We start from the raw sequence: 19,908 nt of genomic DNA on the forward strand, positions 1-19,908 counted from the left end.
TTTTTGCAGGTTTGTGTTTGTCAATCTAATATCCTGCATGAGGAGTGGTTCCTTACCTCCTACCCTCCCACCCCTCAAATATCTGACCTAAGGTGGGACATGTAATCAGAAAAACTAAAATGTCTGTGACTTTTGAGGATGGAAAGGGTTGTATTGGGGATGAATCCAGAGAAACCTACACATGAGGTGAAAGTTGCTGGAAATAATTTGGAAAGACTGGGCTTAGTATTCAGGAGAGGATTTAAAAATGGTTCAGGTGGCAAAAGATCTCTTGCATGTTGTAATCATTTTGCAGTGACCAAATGACCAGGACATGGGAGGAAAAAAGGGGAGAACCCCATCCCCTACACAGTGAATACAGTTTGAGTCTGTAATCCTGGACCTCAAAGGCCAGGAGCAGGAGCTACCCGGGCAGCACAGAAGCCTGGAATGTGTGCCCCCACTCCCTGCAGAAGCCGTGCTGCAGGGCAGAAACACCCAACCCTTCCACTGCTGTTCGCGAGCATCAGGGAAGGGGAAGAAAGAAGAGATGTATGTGGCCTGGAGCTTTCCCCTTCTTTTTCTAAAGTAAATGAACTGCTGCTCTTCCTTCATTCTCCTGGCTCTCCCTACCCCACTGCGGCCATAACGCAGACCTCACGGCCCACCCTGTGCTCTGCTCGTGGCCTGGAGGAACTGGAAGTGCTCCTGTGGCTGCTCCGCTGCTGAACTGGTCTTCTGACCACACCTCTTTCCTGCAACCACTCTTGGCAACCCTCCTCCAAAACATCCCAGTTTCCCACCCTGCCCCTTGATCTGGTGCCAGAGGGGACGGTAACAAAACACAAAGCAAAAAACACAACAAAGAGGCCACGGAGCCAGTGCCAGCAAGCAATGAGTGGGAGAAATGGAGCCCAGTGGAGTTCTTCTCCCTAAAGGAAAATTAAAAGACAGATGATCAACTAGCTCCCAGAAGTTCTGCCTCGGGCCTAAATGAAATAAATGAAAAGGGTGAGAAATCCTAATGAAATCACCAATACAAACAGCACAATGACCTGAGGGCACTGAGGGTCAAGGTTCAGGACAATTCAAGGAGAAGCAGTCAGGCCGTGGTTTTACAACCCAAACCCTGGGCTTGGCCCGCCGCCGGCACAGGAGAGCAAAGGGCCTGACCAATTCCCTTCCTTCCACATCTCAGTGATGCCCGTGGCGTGACTGAGCACCTACTGCACACCGATGTCCATAAGGTGTGCCCCTCAGCATGGGACTCCTTGAATGGGTAAATCAGGGTGTGGCTACATGCTCCGCTAGAGAATTTCTCACTTTATGAAAGGAGCTGTTGCTCAGGTTCCTACACCAGTAAGCACAGGGAATATGATTGTGTTTTCAGCTTCATTTCGACTGACTCTAAACAATGTAAATCTATGAGCTACAAAATTCCACCTGTCAAAAAACTGCATTTACATGCAGTTTTTCAGGAGGGTGTCTGTTTTATAAATTGAGGTACAGCAACACTATGTGCTAAGGAGTAAAGAAGAGCAAGAGAAGAAGGCGGGTCCTGACTTCTGCCTGTAGCACTCCCAGGCTAAGGGAGAGGTGCAGGTAAGGCCATGGGTTCTGTGGGAATCTGCACCCCTGCAGAGCGGTACAGGGAGGCTGGCAGGGTGCTAAGCACTTCTCGGCAGCAGGACTGTGCACAAGGCCTCTGCCTCTTGTCTGAGCTGCTGTCCAGCCTTCCAGCTCTGCGGCTGGGACTCAAGTACCTGACCTGTGAATGGGTGTGGGGGTGAGCTGTGGGCGGAGGCAGGCGCCAGGAGACTGTGTCATTAGCAACTGAGTCAGGAACAGAGGGGCAGGGAGACAGTGATAGCATGGGGGTGCATCTGAAATGCTGACAGAGGCAAATTCCCTCTTCTCTTCTACTTGAAAGGGGTCGGATCCTTCCTCCAAACAGGCAGTCCTCCCTCACCTACTTCCTGGCTGCCACTGCTCAAATGCTAATTATTACATAAGGGTCAAATGGCAGCCCGGACAACACCTCTTCAAAAACAAAATGCCAGGGTTACACAATATACAATATATTTTCTCCCCTTTGGCTGTTTTTTTTTTTTTTTTTTTTTTTTTTAAATACCTTGACCAGCACTTCTAATTATTTTAGAGGGAAGAGGAAAGAAAGGGAATCAAAAAGATCTGCTTCAGAATGCAGCTCTCTCTTCCTCTCCCGGGGTGAGCTTGTCTCCTGTGAGATAACAAGCATGAAGAGCATGGCAGGCCGCACGCACTCCCCAGACAATGGCCAGGCACAAAAAGGAAGCGGCTGCACGCAGGAGGCAGGCAACCTGCTGGCAGCAAAGGGTTAAAGTCCACAGCATCCTCCCGCGCCCCGTCTGCCTTTCCGTGAAGAATACAAAGCTCAGTGGGGCAGGGAGGAAACTCCCACCGGGCCCCTATTAAAACAGATCAAGTCACACATGTCGATAGCCCCATTTCATAGATGCTCTAATTTGTTTGACAGGAGTGAATCCTGCTGATCCAAGTCGGGCAAGGGGGTGGGGAGTGGGGGAAGGTCTGCTGGGAAGGGAGACCCAGGGAGAGCCTGGTGGCTTTCTGTATCTGGCCTTTATGAAAAATTCAGCCATGCTTTGAAAACAGGGTGTGTCCCAAGTAGAATACCATCCTTAGGCACATACGTATGGTGTATATGTACACACACAGTGTATTGTTCTGATCTAACTGTGAGATGTTAAAAAAGGTACAATAAAGCTTTTCCCTCTCCCAGTGGAGAAGAGGATCAAACCCTGCTCTCCCTCCAGTAATCCTGATAAATGCAGTGCCAATGTTCTAACAAAATGCAGGGCTGCTGTTCGAGAGCTTTTCTTTCCCTCTTGTTCTTCTTTTGTGTTTTTCTTTTTTTCTCTTGCTTTCTCTCCCTGTCTTTCCTTCTCTCTCTCTCTATCTCTCTGTCCCCTGCCAAAGGCATTAAAAAGAGATGGGAACCACTCCACCAAGCATGTGTGTGTGTGGGGTGGGGGGGTCCTAACCCATGGCCCTGCTTTGCTGGGGAAGCAGGTTGTGAACAAGACCCCTGGCACAAATGAGATGAGGTTAGTGCTCGCAGTTTAATTCTTAATAGGGCACAGCGTGCTCTGCGGATATGAAACATACAATATGGGGGAAATGGAGTCCTTTCTAGAATTAGTTTTTCCTCTTGGTTAATGAGGGTGAGAGGAGAATGAAGGCATAAACTGAGAGCAAAGCAAAACCCAAGAGGCCGAGCCCTCCAGGGAGACACTGCTGGAGAGGGGCCAGGGCTGCTTTGGTTTGCCCACAGGGTGACTGGATCACAGGAGGTTAGAGAGGATGTCAGGAGCTGAGAGGGTCCGGCCTCCTCGTCTCATATAGGCAGTGACTGTCCAAAGAGGTAGCAAAAGCCCACAGCAACCACTTGGCCTCTCTACAGGTCTCCTGGGACCAGCCGCAGCAGACACCAGACGTGTTAATGCCTTGTTCTCTCAACCAGTAAGAACATAACTGTTAATTGGTAAATGTGCACACTGTTAGATGTCAAAAGCCTGGTCTAAGAAGGAGAAAAAGACACAGACTTGTTTTTCTCAGAGCTTCCTTCGAAGGTTCCTCATAAAACTTAGGTGGAGTCGTATCTGCTTAGGTTTCTTTCCTCCTTCTCCAAGTTAAGTTGTTAAAGGGAATACATTTTCTGGAGATTTGAAGCAGAAAGACAATCAGAAATACTGGGCAAAAGTAGTGATCTTGAGGAAAATTCTTTCTGTTTTGTGTAAGTGGTTAAATTTCTGAATAGAGGCCATGTGCAGAGAGAAGGAGGCAAAGAAATGGACATAAATTTCAGCAAAAGTAGATTTCACGAAACCATGAGGTCCCCAAAGTTAACAAAGTTCTAGTAACTTACAGGTGAAGCATTTCAGTTCCCCAACTCTCCCCTTCCTCCTCTCCCTCGGTCACTTTCTTAGGAATCCCTCACAAACTCTTTTTTTTTTTTCTGAGACAGTGTCTCGCTCTGTCGCCCAGGCTGGAGTGCAATGGCGTGATCTCAGCTCACTGCAAGCTCCGCCCTCCACATTCATGCCATTCTCCTGCCTCAGCCTCCCGCGTAGCTGGGACTGCAGGCGCCCCCCACCACGCCTGGCTAATTTTTTGTATTTTTTGTAGAGACTGGGTTTCACCATGTTAGCCAGGATGGTCTCGATCTCCTGACCTTGTGATCTGCCCGCCTCGGCCTCCCAAAGTCCTGGGATTACAGGCGTGAGCTACCGAGCCTGGCCACAAACTTCTTGTATTCATCATAGGAGAAATAAGCTCGCTGCAGGTCAGATCCCACTGCCCTTTGGACTCCATTGTCATACCTGAAGGAGGGACCAGTGATCATTTAGTCCTGACCATTTCCTCAACCAGCAGAAGAGGCAGCATGCGAAGTCAGTGTCTGCAAGGATAGCAAGGACTTTTACTTGAATGCAGATGTGATGCTAGAAGGTGCATCTCATCAGGGAAAGGCCAAGAAAATCTTGAAGACAATGGCCCTTACACCACTGAGCCACCGAACCAATGCAGTGGTCACCCAGCTGTAGCTGTCTTTCCATCATGTGAAAAAAATAAATCCTTAATTGTTTCAGATGCTGCTAGTCAAGCTATTACTTGCAGCTGAAAGCACTCCTAAGCGATACATAGCCTATGACTACCGGATCCTTTTTTTCTCTTCACCTCTGGTCTCTAAGGATGAAGTGCCCTGTTTCTGCTAATGAAAATTCTTCTCTGCTCTTAACCTTGTCTCTTCAGATCTCCTCTGGGACCGTGTTCCATCAATAGTGCCATCATTCCCTCTCTAATAATTCCTACTGCTTGGCCTAAAAACATGCTCAAGTTTCTCCAATCAAAAAAAAAAAAAAAAAAAAAGAAAGGAAAAAACGATTTTACACCCTATTTTGAGAAGAATTTCTTTGGGTTTGCGAAGCACATTGACTTACTTTAAAGATACGTGATTTTTAACCCTGACCACTCATTCTCTTTTTCATTTGCCAAGTATGTATTGAGCACATATGGTGTGCAGGGCACAGTGTCAGGCACTGGGGACTCAACAGTATGTAAAAACTAAGACCTTGCCCTTGTGCAGCTTGGAGCATCAGATAATCCCACTATAAATGCAAAATGGCAAGTGCAGTACACAGCAGGGCACATGGTGTCACCGGGCAGCTGCATCAGCCCTGTCAGCTGTTAAAGCCAAATGGTACCTCAGCACTCAGCCAGGGAGAAGGGCATGGGGTCTTTAGGTTGGTGCTTGGGCTTAGATCCTGCAGCCTCCACATGGTAGCTATTAGATGCTGAGAGGCTCGAGCCAGGGGCTTCACCTGCCGCACGGGGCTGGTGAGGATGCTTCCCAACCGCATTGTCAGGAGGAAATAAGACCCCTGTATAAGAGTTTTAGCGTAAGGCCTAGCACTGGCTTCAGTTAGCAATGATTCTTCCTCTTGTTCCCTCCACTTCTCAGCGAAGTCACTAATGGAAGAGGGAAAATTTGAAGAAGATGTACAGAAGCTAATTCACTTGTGCCTTTTTTCGCTGTCTTTCTGGAGAAATCCCTCCTTTATCTCTGCTAAAAGAAAAGTTTCTGGGCTGGGTGGGCTGGCTCACGCCTGTAATCTCAGCAATCTGGAAGGCCAAGGTGGGCGGATCACTTGAGGTCTGGAGTTCGAGACCAGCCTGGGCAACATGGCAAAACCCTATCTCTATGAAAAATACCAAAATGAGCTGGGCGAGGTGGTTGGCACCTGTAATCCCAGTTACTCGGGAGGCTGAGGTGGAGAATCGCTTGAACCTGGGAGGTAAAGGTTGCAGTGAGCCAAGATTGCACCATGGCACTCCATCCTGGGCGACGGAGCAAGACAAAAAAAAAAAAAAAAAAAAAAAAAAAAAAAAAGAACAGAACACAATGCCTTTTTGCACTGTCCCCAAACTCTTTTTAGGACACCTGTATACCTGGTGAAAGCAGTACAGTTGACCTCTACCTACGCCAACCAAGGGCCACATACATGTTGGTGTGTGATGGCTCCTAGAGAGAATAAATGCTTTTCCTCCAACAAACAAACAAACAAACAAGCCATAAATCTTCTAGAGGTTTTTTTTCCCCTAAGCCTGAAAGTCAACTGAGAAAAATCTAGACTTTTCCTGCACCTTGTGAGCAGAGCAGTGACTAAACACATTGTTTCCCTAGAGGGGCCTCTCAAGCCTCTGCTCCCATTATGCAAGATTCTGGTTCAATGGAGGGAAGTCTTACTTTGACAGAAGTTGTATCTAGCAATGGGTGTGCTGGAAGGTATGTATGCCTGAGCAAGGATCCAAAGACCAGTCACTTCTTTTTTCCCTGCAGGTATTTCTGACAAGTACACACACATCCAGGACTTCTGCTGTTTCCTGCTCCACCCTCATCCCTGCCACCCACTCTTCCACCCCATCACCCAAGGCAGATGTGCCATCTCCTTTCCAACTACAGAAGACTGAACTCATGATAAATCTTCCTGATGTCACTGACCTAGAGCCTGGGAAGAGAAAAAGACAAGGGGGGAAATGGTCCTGTATTAACCTCAATGTAGCTAGCCAATTGTTCTTCATCCAGCATCCATAATTTTTATTTCTACAGAGCCACCCTGGGAAGGCCTAAGCAGATGAGCCGCACCGTCCAAGCTGTGAGTTCAGCCAGTGTCCAGTCTGGAAGGCAGAGAACAATGCGTGTGTGATCCCGAGCTGGGCTGCCTGGGGTGCTGGTGCAGGTTAGCCCTGCAGCCGGCCAGCCTCTGGGCCCCTGCCAGGCTGCCGACCAGCAGGGGAAGTGAATGTGCTCAGCGTGAGAGTGCCAGCTGGCTGGGCTTTCTCCCCAGGGGGGAGGCTGTAAGCACAGATTACCAGTGACTTTGTTCAGTTCTGCTGCCGTGCTCCCTGAGGAGAGGAACATCACAGCCCAGCATCAGTACTAATAGGCCCTGATGCGCCAGACCCAGGCTAAGAAGGCCAGTGTGGGGGTGGGGGTGCAGCAGAGAGGAGGACAAAAGCCACGCCTCTGAAGCCGTCAACTGGCTCTGAGGCTGACAAGGAAGCACTCTCTGCAGCATGTTCCAATCCCTGCCGCAGGAAGGAATAATTTCATCACTTTCTCACTATTTACTGTCCACAGCAAAAATAAACCCCCACACCTCCACTTAGCACCATCGTGAGAGTCCCTGAAGTCCAATAAATTACAGAAGAGAAACTAAAACTTTCCTTTGCTTCATTTCAAGGGCCTGTGACTGTGAAGTCACATGAGCTGCCACATCCAAGGCGTTGTCATGGAGACAGTGGTGGTTGCATAACTGATGTTGGTCCCCACTTTCATAAAAAAAAAAAGTAATTTAAATTTTTATGTATAAGACCAGTTCATTAGACTGAGAAATTAAATTGATAATTTCTTATTTTTTTCCTTTCCCAGAGGAATTTCTGAGGACAGCTGTAGACTAGCTTATATAAAAGTTTGGTGGGATTTTGGCAGTAAAACATCAACTGGCCAGTGAGGATGTACAGGATAATCCAGCCAGTCTCATCTCTGACTTCAAACTGGTTTATTCCCAGAAACAAAGATGGCTTCCTCCCTGGCTTCACAGCCCTGGCTCCGTTTAGCCGCCACCCACAACTACCCTAGCCTTCATTTGGGGCGTGCTGTAATTCATTTGGAGCCTGGGATTTTTGTCACTTTTAGGTACTACTGGGACACTAAACTAAAAATCAGTGCGTAAGTGGATGTGAATACGTGTTTATGAAACCGCAGGCAGGTGCACACTGAAGCCCAGTTTGACCACAAGGGTGATTAACCAGTCATGTCGCCCTGTCTGGAAGACTCTATGGAGCCAGGGATCATATTCTGATTAATTTCTCTTCCCGCATCTATGGATCTTGCTTTGTTCCATTCCTCTCCTATTTAGGAGCCTCCTCTCACCAACCCCTCTCTCTGAGTGACATCCGGGCATCTATATCCATTGGGCTCAGCAAGGAGTCTCCTCCCTGCTGTCCTTCTTCTGTCCATCCCTGGGGTCAACACTGTCACAATGGGACTTACTGAGGCCATCCACCCTCAGCAACCCTCCCCTCTGCTCTCCCGTGGCCTGCCTCTGAAGTCCCCAGCCTGGGAGGAGGGAGACTTAATGAGTTCTCACCAGGGTCAATCCCTAACAAAACACACCTAACACAATACCCTCCTCATCTCCTTTCATAATATGTAGGCAAGCTGTCATCAGAATCTACTATGACACTCCGAAAATCTAATATTACTTGCAAAACAGCATTCGATATTCTCAGTGGAAATGTCTCTACAGCCTTGATTTCGGTGGCTCAATCTAGAAAGGAATGATGCACTTTTCAGGCAAAAAATACACACACACACACACACACACACATATGTATATATATGCCTCTCCAACCTTTTTTCCTCTTGCTATTCTGGGGCTTGTCTTTAATGAGCAGCTCCAAATGACAGCTTTAATCACTGCCTCTGGCCACTGAAAGAGGCCGCTAATGATAGGAAAGAACATAGGGCCATTTGCATCAATCAGCTCCAGTCTAAATCACTTTTTATGATAATGCACCCAAGCGAAGAAGAAAGTCTCTGATGTCGCCTGCATGATGATGTACCACTGCGCTGTCTCCCTAGCTCAGACCTCCACATAAATCTCTTAAAGAGGCATGCACCCCACCCTGGACTGCCCGCCCAGCACTACCCTCATTTTCTACACCATTAATGATCCACCACCAGGGCAGAGTCATAAGGGTCTAAGCAATCTGTTCCTTTAGTTCCTGTTCTTGGGGATATACCTTCTGATTTAAAAAAAAAAAAAAAAAAGTAGAAAAGAAGAAATAAATTCTAACCCACTCAGGACAGAACTGCTTATTACATGATCTCATTTTGTTTGCTTTGTAACCTCTCAAATAAAAGGGAGGGTGGATACATTGCCAAACTTGGTATCTGTTAGTCTCCTTGAAATGGAAGGTCATGCTGTATGACAAGAACAATGAGGTCTGGGTTCCAGCCCTGCGCCACCCAGGCCAGTGTGACCTTGGGTAGGTCTTGTTGGACTTACTGGACCTCAGTTTCCTCAACTTGAAGGACAATACTAGATCATCTCCAGGGTTCACATCCAGTGGTAAAATACCCTGATTCTAAGACTATTAGGAGGGCTGATCTCTATGTCTAGAATCGCGTTCTGCTGGGAAAAAAGGTTGACTCCGCCTCTTCCTGGACCAGAGTTTTGCGCAACCACAGCTCACGGTGGCAGATGCAGTGACGTGCTATCTCTACAGGGACTCCCTATAAGTTAGAAGCCTGGAGATGACTTCCAATATTTTGCATTAACTAAAAAAAAAATTATTAAACAACTGCAACTATTAAACAGTCAATTCTGATGCTGAGATGGTTCAAACACAGAATACGTAAAATTACGTATTCTTTGTAGAACAAAGAAGTCTACAGCACTTTTCTCCTTTCCCTAAAAGTACAAAAATCTATTAGTAGCTAATAACCTGGGGTCATTTGTTCCCGTGTTAAAGTCAGGAGCAGACATTTTCTGCTACTTGGAGTATAACAACCAAAGCACGCATTTGTGCATACATTATCCATACTCCAGAGGGTTTCCAATTTATTATGTGTATATTTAGAGAAATGCTTCAAGTAAGCCCATTTCCTTCTTTCTTTCTTTTTTTTTTTTTTTTGAGACGTAGTCTCGCTCTGTCGCCCAGGCTGGAGTGCAGTGGCTGGATCTCAGCTCACTGCAAGCTCTGCCTCCCGGGTTCACGCCATTCTCCTGCCTCAGCCTCCCAAGTAGCTGGGACTACAGGCACCCGCCACCTCGCCCGGCTAGTTTTTTGTATTTTTTTAGTAGAGATGGGGTTTCGCCGTGTTAGCCAGGATGGTCTCGATCTCCTGACCTCGTGATCCGCCCGTCTCGGCCTCCCAAAGTGCTGGGATTACAGGCTTGAGCCACCGCGCCCAGCCTTTTTTTTTTTTTTTTTTTTTTTTTAAGAGGGAGTCTCACTCTGTCACCCAGGCTGGAGTACAGTGGCAGGATCTCAGCTCACTGCAACCTCTGCCTCCCAGATGCAAGTGATTCTCATGCCTCAGCCTCCCAAGCAGCTGGGATTACAGGCACACACCACCATGCCTGGCGGAGTTTTGTATTTTTATTGGAGATGGGGTTTTGCCATGTTGGCCAGGCTGTTCTCAAACTCCTGACCTCAGGTAATCCACCCACCTCGGCCTCCCAAAGTGCTGGGATTTTAGGCGTGAGCCACTGCGCCTGGCACAAGTAAGCCCATTTCTCAGGCCCCCTTTGTAGAAAATATGACTACTCTAATGAGTATGACTCTCAGTACATCACTGAAGTCACTATTCAAGTATGGTTTGGATGCCCACATGACGGACTAATTAGTAATTACTTTATTATGCACAAGGCTGTAAGTGGCATTTGGTAAATGTGAGTATGAGCACATTCCAGTGAGTGAGTGTGAGATTTTCATTCCTCTGTGCTTCATACCTTTCCACAGTCCACAGGAAAGGTCAGATAGTTATCCATTGTGACTGCGTAATTGTAACAAAAAGACTTGCTGTAAGAAGCGGCTTCCAAATGTTAGAAATTTAGGAAGGTGAATGATAGCTCCTTTTAGAGCCATTTCCCCACTGGATTAGTTAGGATTACGTTTGGCTACAAGTGACAGACAACGTAAAATAACAGTGGCTCAAGCAAGAGTTCTCTTTATCACATCAAAGGCCCACCGCGGGCAGCCTAGGGCTGGGATGGTACTCTGTAATGTCAGAGACATAGGGTTTCTCCAGATATGTTGCTGTTTCTGCCTTACTGCCTTCCATTCCCAAAGCTACCTTATGGTGCAAGATGATAACTGTAGCCCCAACCATTATGTCCACATTCTAGACTGCAGAAGGAGCAAGGGTGAAGGGGGCATGCCCTTGACTCTTCAAGGGTACACTCTACAAGTCACACTTCATTCTTTCATTAATACCCACTGGCTAGTGGGAAAGGGACTGTCTCCTCAATAAATAGTATTGGGAAAACTGCATACCTACGTGCAGAGGAATGAAATGAGACCCTTATCTTATACCATGTGAAAGAATCAACTCAAAATGGATTAAGGACTTACACATAATACAACACCTGAAGCTGTAAAACTCCTGGAAGGAAACATAGGGGAAATACCCCATGACATTCACAAAGGTATTTGGTATATGGTCCTAAAGGCAAAAATAGACAAACAGGATTGCATCAAACTAAAAAATCTTCTGCAAGGCAAAGGAAACAATCAACAGAGTGAAGAGAACTTATGAAATGGCTGAAAATATTTGCAAATCCTGTCTGATAAGGGGTTAATATCCAAAATAGATTAGTTATTCAAACAACTCTACAGCAAGAAAATCATGCAAATAAAAAAATGGACAAATGACCTGAATAGGCATTTTTCAAAAGAAGACCTACAAATGGCCAACAGATATATTTAAAAACTGCTCAACAGCACTAATAATCAGGGAAATTCAAATTACAACTACAATGAATATCACCTCATACCTGTTAGGACGGCTATTATCAAAAAGATGAGAGACCAACCTGGGCAACATAGTGAGACCCAGTATCTATATAAAAATTAAAAATTAGCCAGGTGTAGTGGCATGCACCTGTGGTCGTCCCAGCTACTTGGGAGGCTGAAGTGGGAAGACAGCCGGTTGAGGCTGCAGTGAGCCATGACCACACCCCTGCCTTCTAGCCTGGGTAACACAGTGAGACCCTGTCAGAAAAAAAAAAAAAAAAAAAGATGAGCGCTAAGTTTTGTGAGAATGTGGAGAAAAAGAAACCTTGCATGTTGTTGGTGGGAATGTGACTTGGCTCAGCCATTATGGAAAACAACATGGAGGTTCCTCAAAACATTAAAAATATGGGCTGGGTGTGGTGGTTCATGCTTATAATCCCAGAACTTTGAGAGGTCAAGACAGTTGGATCACTTGAGGCCAGGAGTTCAAGACCAGCCCGGCCAACATGTCAAAACCCTGTCTCTACTTAAAATACAAAAATTAGCTGGGCATGGTGGCACATGCCCGTAATCCTAGCTACTCAGAGGCTAAGGCAAGAGAATCACTTTAACCCAGGAGGCGGAGGTTGCAGTGAGCCAAGATTGTACCACCGCACTCCAACTTAAGTAAGTGACAGAGTGAGATTCTGTCTCAAAAAAAAAAAAAAAGAAAAAACCCAACAACAAAAACAAACAAAAAAATTAAAAACAGAACTTCCATATGATCCAGCAATCCCACTTTAGGGTATGTATCCAAAGGAAATAAGATCAATATGTTGAAGAGATACCTGTACTCTCACATTCACTGTAGCATTATTCATATTAGCCAAGACAAGGAATTCACCTAAGTGTCTGCTGACAGACGAATAGATAAAGAAAATGTGGTAAAGACACACACGCAATGAATCCTATTCGGTCTTAAAAAAGAAGACAATCCTGGCTGGGCACGGTGGCTCACACCTGTAGTCCCAGCACTTTGGGAGGCTGAGACGGGTGGATCACGAGGTCAGGAGATTGAGACCATCCTGGCTAACATGGTGAAACTCCGTCTCTACTTTAAAAAAAAAAAAAAAAAAAAGTTGGGTGTGGTGGCGGGCGCCTGTAGTCCCAGCTACTCAGGAGGCTGAGGCAGGAGAATAGCATGAACCCGGGAGACGGAGCTTGCAGTGAGCCAAGATCACGCCACTGCACTCCAGCCTGGGCGACAGAGCAAGACTCCATCTCAAAACAAACAAACAAACAAACAAAAGACAATCTTGTTCTCTGGGACAACATGGATGAACTTGGAGGACATTATACCAAGTGAAATAAGCCAGGCACAAAAAGACAAATACTACATGATCTTATTTATATGTAGAATCTAAAAAAGTTGAGCTTATAGAAGCAAAAAGCTGCATGGTGGTTACCAGGGGCTGGGCAGAGGGGGTTAGGGAGGTGTTGGTTAAAGGATGCAAAATTTCAGCTAGACAGAAAGAATGTGTTTAGGAGATCTATTGTACAACATGGTGACTATAGGTAATAACACTGTATTCTTAGAAATCACTGGAAGAAGAGATTTTAAGAGTTCTCACCATAAAAAATAAGTATGTAAGGTAACACATATGTTAATTAGCTCAATTTCATCATCCCACAATGTATGCACATTTCAGAACATCATGTTGTACACAATAAATATATGCCATTTTAATATGTCAATTAAAATAAGTAAATGAATGCATTTAAATTTTAAAAATACCCTTTGGCCAGAACTTGGTGAAAAGACGGCACCTTGCTGCAATGGTGGCTAGGTCATGTAGTCTTTATTGCATTTAACTGGGCCAGTTGCCAAATTAAAAAATCAGTGGTTCTATTAATAAGGAAGATGGGGAAAATGGACATTAGAAGTCAGCTAACATTCTCTGCCATATCTACTTTCCCACTGAGCGACACACCAGGGGACTGTCCAATATCATCACTGGGACCCATGCCAGAGGTTCCCAATCCCACACAGAATGTGGGACAGGGAAGCTCTAAGCACTTCTTCCTTTCATCAGGGTGGTTCATCGCGAATACCTTTAATTTTCTGATGATGGGGGCAGGCTGCTCTGAAAAAGGTATCCCAATAAGAAGTTAGCAAATAAACTGTTCCCCTAGAAAAAGCGTTTTAGTCTCAAATAGTGACTTCTACACTATGGGCAGCGGCATTTAAGAACCTCCTGGACAAAACCACAAGATGCCAGTTTTTTGTCTGTCAAACCGTCAAAGACTGGGCTGGATGCAGTGGCTCAAACCTGTAATCCCAGCACTTTGGGAGGCCAAAGTGGGAGGAATGCTTGAGCCCAGGAGTTTGAGGCCAGGCTGGGCAACACAGTGAGACCCTATCTCTACAAAAAATAAAAAATTAGCTGGCTGTGGTGGTGCATGCCTGTAGTCTCAGCTACTTGGGAGGCTGAGGTAGGAGGATCTCTTGAGCCTGGGAGGTTGAGGCTGCAGTGAACTATGACTGTGCCATTGCTCTCCATCTTGGGCAATAGAATGAGACCCTATCTCTAAAAATAAAATAAAATAAATGTCAAAGACTAACAAAAGAGCAAATGCCCAGAGCTGGCAAAGGTCCAGTCACATAAGCATCTTGGTACGCTTGTGCTGTACTTAGGGTGCCAATGTTCCAAATCCAGCTTTCAGGAAGAGTCGTATCATATAACTATTTGTAGAAATAAGGGTTTTAAGTTTCTTAATGTAACACATTGACCACCACCATTTCACATGTGCAGTTCCTTGCTGGAAGTGATTAACTTTTAACTTTAAGTAAATGCAGATAGTAGATGACCTACAATTTTACTTCTATAATGCATAACAGCTTTTCTTTAAATATTCTTTCTTCCTAAATATAAATATCTGTTGAAGGAAATCGTTCTTTAAAAAAAAAAAAAAAGCTTAATCACACGGGCAACATCAACATGAACATGTGCCGAATTCATCTGCATCTCAACTGTGTGGCAGTATCTTGCACGCTGAACTGCAGCATCGCTTGAAGGAAATGGCATGGGCATTGCACACTACCAAGGACGTCTGGTAATCGTGCTCATAGGTAGAAATCACCCAGCATCCACCATCTCTATGCTTTAATTTCCCAAAGTTCCCCAGACTCTTGCATCTCATCTGCATTGTGAGTTGTCTTGCTTCTTGTCTAGACTTGACTTTTCCAACACCTGAGACCTCACTGCTTTCTTCTTCTCTGTACCATATCCTCCATATCATACACCTTCACTAGGTTCGTTTTTGAAATATAGGTTTTCCATCAATGGATTCTGCCCAGAGGCTTCAATTGATCATATATCCCCACACAGAGAGACATACTTATTTTAGAAAGGGTGCATTCCTGTCAGCACCGAAGATTCCATGACCTACACTCTATGGTTTTCTTACACACGGCAAGCTCCACGCAGCTACTAAAGGAACTGTAATCCTAATCAGTGCCACCGTCGCCCCCCAGCAGAGGATTACTGACAGCAGCATTTCCCTGCTTTCAGAAGTAGGCCAAGTGCAGAGGGGCCCCTGGGCCTCATCAAGAAGAGAAACACTCCAAATCACTCCGAATTGGTCAGTTACACAGGATAAATCTAACTCTGCCCAGGTGGGAACTGGGGCTCGCTATCACTAGGACTTACTACAGGTTTCCACACCTAGCTGTCTCCCCATTACTACAGAAACAATAAAGTTTTCAATGTGTTGTGTGTGTGTGCACGTGTATGAGAAGTCCTCCATGAAAGGCTTTTTTTTTTTTTTTTTTTTTTTGAGATGGAGTCTCCCTGTGTCGCCCAGGCTGGAGTGCAGTGGCACGATCTCAGCTCACTGCAAGCTCCGCCTCCCGGGTTCACGCCATTCTCCTGCCTCAGCCTCCCAAGTAGCTGGGACTACAAGCGCCCACCACCACGCCCGGCTAATTTTTTAAAAATATTTTTAGTAGAGACGGGGTATCACCGTGTTAGCCAGGATGGTCTCGATCTCCTGACCTCGTGATCTGCCCGTCTCGGCCTCCCAAAGTGCTGGGATTACAGGCGTGAGCCACCGCGCCCGGCCACATTTTTTTTTTTCTTGAGACAGAGTCTTGATAGTCACCCAGGCTGGAGTGCAGCGGCACAATCTCGGCTCACCGCAACCTCCACCTCCCAGGTTCAAGTGATTCTCCTGCCTCAGCCTCCCGAGTATCTGGGATTACAGGCATGCACCACCACCCCTGGCGGATTTTGGAATTGTCAGTAGAGATGAGGTTTCACCACTTTTGGTGAGGCTGGTCTCAAACTCCTGGCCTCAGGCTATCTGCCTGCCTCGGCCTCCCAAAGTGCTGAGATTACAGGCGTGAGCTACCACGCCTGGCCCCAAGAAAGACTATTAAAGTAACTGAAGATTTTGAAAAGCTTATGGACGCTGTACTGTAATATAAACTTCATGAAGCTTCATGTCTTACTTTTTTCACCACTGTACCCCCAGCTCCTAACAAATTGCCTGCACAGAGAAGGCACTCAGTAAATGCTGTTGACCAAATGCATGAATGATGGTTCAAAACCAGGAAACAAGTATGTCATTAATGTAATTATTGATGGGCTGCAAATATAAATATAAATATAAATATATATATATATAACTTTTAAGAATCATAGATTACTAGAGTGTTAGGGACCCCCCTAAGTCCTAAACTGTCTAGTTAATCTCATAGGCTTCAAGTAGAACTCCTCATAGCTATCAGATCTAGATGAGGCTCACTTTTAAAGGTCTGAAGGTAGCGTAATTATCTCCTCTGATAATCTTATCCAGTGCCCAAAAAGGGTTTGTGAAGGTTGATTAGATGAATTGAGTCATTCTTGAAATATTCAGCTAAATCAGAGTCAAGGTGCTGGGGGGCAAAGCACTCAGGACTTATAGCACCACCTCCAAGAAGTGGATTTTCTGCAAGCCCAACTGCTGAAAAGGCTTGCTATGACCCTAAGGTTGTTTTACACAGAGCTGCTGAAATGACCTGCTGTGAGTTGTCTTGCTTCTTGTCTAGAGTTTTATCTACAGCCTCACTCACCAACCAGACCTTGCCAGCTCCCAAAAGCTTCTGTAGTACCAATGAGCTTTCTTTCAAAACAATACATAACATTTCTCTTTCTAATAAAACTCCCAATCTTCTCTTTGTTCTTTGAACATACCCTGGTCTGTGTGTATTCCTCAAACTGCAATTCTGTGATTCGCTAATACAATGTTTACTTAAGAAATTCATCTCTATGTTGTATTTTGACTTCAACACCTTTTATGGGAAAGATGACGTCAGACAAACTAATTTTCCACTACCTACTCGAAAAGTTCCAGATATGATACAGAAGTAGATTTCAGGGGGAGCTTTTTATTTATACAAGAGAAAGAAAAAGAAAGGAAGACAAAAAAAGAGAGAGAGAGAGAAAGAAAGAAGGAAAGAAGGAAAGAAAGAAAAAAGAAAAAAACAAACAAACAAAGAAACAAAGACAAAAACAAATGAACTGCTACTTAATAGTATTTAGTACCAGGAGTACCTGGTAGTAAATATGAGTTGATTCAAATGGTTGTGTTGTTAGACATCTTTTCCTTGGAAGACATCAATTCCAGTCCCTCCTGGCTTGGTCAGCCTGTGAATATGAATGCCACACCATTCCAGTTTTTAGACCATTATTTCAATTCATCTCATTTAGCAGTAGGTGGTTAGCCAATGTCGAAAACCAAGAACAGGCAATGACTTCTCAGCATTTCCAAGGAAAGTAAAATTGAGCACAGAGCAAGGGCAAATGCTGTTTTATGATGCTTTAAAGTGGATATGTCAGTGTGTATAAGTTTAGCCTTAGTGAAAAATGGAAAATGTTATACTGAATTCTTCACATGTGTTGAAAATGAAGACTCATAGAGCAGGAGGAACCCTTAAAAGATATCATGACCATTTGCCTGCTTAATGGAACTGCCCTAAAACATTACCACAAGAAAACATTAGGAGCATACAAAGCAGAAGCTCCCTTAGCATCTCAGGAAAATCTATTCTCACAGTGAAGAAATCTGATTTTTATTTTACCCTGCAAGAATGGCAATAATTATTAAGCAAGCCCATTTATATCAGATTTCCCATATTTGGGGAAACTCCCAGGTTAAGTCTCTTTCCCCACTGTGAGGACAGAACCTAAATTCCCAGCATCCCTTGCAGCTAGATGCCATGTGGTGGAAGGTACCAGAAGGCAGAGCTCTGGCTTCCAGTGTCAGGCCTGCCACCAAGGACTGTGGTGGTCTGAGTGGTTCGGTTCTCCTTCCTTGTCCATAGCTTCTCTGTCAGCAGAGGCAGAGGTGAGCAGGGACAGTGGGGTGGGCTAGATGCTCTCTAATTCCCTTCAAGCTCTGACATTCTCTAATTCTATAATGGGGAACAGCCAAATCCTTAAAGTAGGGCCTAGGGGCAAGTGTTATCTGTCCTGTAAGGTGAATATTTCTACTTTCAATTCCTTTCAAACATCCATTTTCAACAGCATGTTGGTCATTGGGCATGCTGAACGAAAATCTGGCTGGTGCGACTCTCTGTGATGGTTGCTGTAGAGCAAGGGTGAACTTCTGCTTTACCCAATCACAGCAAGTAAAAGAGCAGCTAGGTCAGGCCCACCTTCTGAGTCTCCAGGCCTGATAAGCACTAGCTCAAGCATGCTGTGGGCACTGACACTTTGCTCTCGGCCCACCCCAGCCCATCACCAGCCTGGAGTAGAGCACAAAATGGAACCAAGCAACAGTCACCAAAGCTTTTAATCTGTGCAGATATAAAAAGGTAAGTGATAATTATCATTCTGTGGAGAGGAATGTCACCTGAAATGACCATCAAAAAGAATAAAATTGCCCCAAGAAGTTCAGCCATTTATTTCATGCAGCCAATATTCACTGAGGGGTTTGGTGAGTTCCACAAAACACACCTTGCACTGGGTCACGGTGTGTTCCTATTGTGGGCCAGGCACTTTTTTTTTTTTTTTTGAGACGGAGTCTCACTCTGTCGCCCAGGCTGGAGTGCAGTGGCCGGATCTCAGCTCACTGCAAGCTCCGCTTCCCAGGTTCACACCATTCTCCTGCCTCAGCCTCCTGAGTAGCTGAGACTACAGGTGCCCGCCACCTCGTCCGGCTAGCTTTTTGTATTTTTTAGTAGAGACGGGGTTTCACCATGTTAGCCAGGATGGTCTCGATCGCCTGACCTCGTGATCCGCCCGTCTCGGCCTCCCAAAGTGCTGGGATTACAGGCTTGAGCCACCGTGCCCGGCCTGGCCAGGCACGTTTTAAAGCACTATGCTAGAGAGACCCAGGTTCAAACCCAGACAAAATCACCTCGCCAAGCTTTGGCGTGATTATATGCCAATCCCATTGATTTTCTGAGTGGGAGAAAACACTGAAGTGCTGAAGCACCTGGCTGCTAGTCCTCAATAAACAGCAGTTATTATTATCTCTGCTTCAGAGGAACTAGGGGAGGCTGGGTATCACGAAATGCATATTTCTTCATTAAGAGAAGAAAGCTGCAATTTAAATTATTGGCAAAATCATCTCCTTAACAATAAAGTATTTTCCCTGTTGCTCTTTTTCTGATTTTCTTTGGCTGGCAGGAGAGCTAACATTTGCAGGCTCTTCCTCGAGGCCAGGGTCTTGTATGGTTTGTTACTGGAAGATACTATTTGAGGTTGATGAATACTTTCTTACAATGACAGCACTTTGACCCTCTCTCCAGAACCTGCCCCCACATCGTTGACTTGGCATTTCTAAGCACTGGAGTGGGAGAGCACAGCACAGATTGCAGGAGGGCACAGCACAGAGGCCAGGGTGCCAGACCCCAGCGACAGGGAATGTTCTAGACTGAAGCACTTTCCCCGGCGTGTTAATCTGGCCAACAAGCCTCTTCAAAGGTGTGGCTCTGTCCAGAGTTTAATCCATCAGGACGTCAACCAAAGGTGACAGGATACCTGGCACACTGACACTGGGAGGAGTGTGGGTGAAGACATTTTTATGGTGAAACTCTTACCCGAAGAAATCCTGAGAAACTTGCAGATCACCTCTCTCCTGCTTAGGGTAAAAAAGAAAAAAGAAAAGAAAGGAAAAATGGGGTGATGGGACCAAATGTCAATTTTGCTCATCCTGCCACCTCCAATCTGTGTCTATGACTCTAAAGAGCATTTATATACTTTGTTCTTCAAAAACAAAAGAAACAAAAAAGAAAAGTATGCAGAAATCTTCTATGTAGATATAACTAGCTTTAAGGGAAAAAGTACCTAAATCCTGATTTACAGAAGAAATGAGTGAGTA

The 19,908-nt window shown here is 45.4% G+C and overlaps 1 protein-coding gene across 12 annotated transcripts in view; it reads right to left on the reverse strand.

The window, feature by feature from the left end:
* The window catches only part of LOC105466343 (activator of transcription and developmental regulator AUTS2), a 1,205,160-nt gene that overhangs the window by 173,447 nt on the left and 1,011,805 nt on the right, over positions 1 to 19,908 (reverse strand). The gene's annotated exons all lie outside the window — the stretch shown is intronic.

This window comes from Macaca nemestrina, chromosome 4, assembly GCF_043159975.1.
Source record: "Macaca nemestrina isolate mMacNem1 chromosome 4, mMacNem.hap1, whole genome shotgun sequence".
Taxonomy (NCBI): domain Eukaryota; kingdom Metazoa; phylum Chordata; class Mammalia; order Primates; family Cercopithecidae; genus Macaca; species Macaca nemestrina.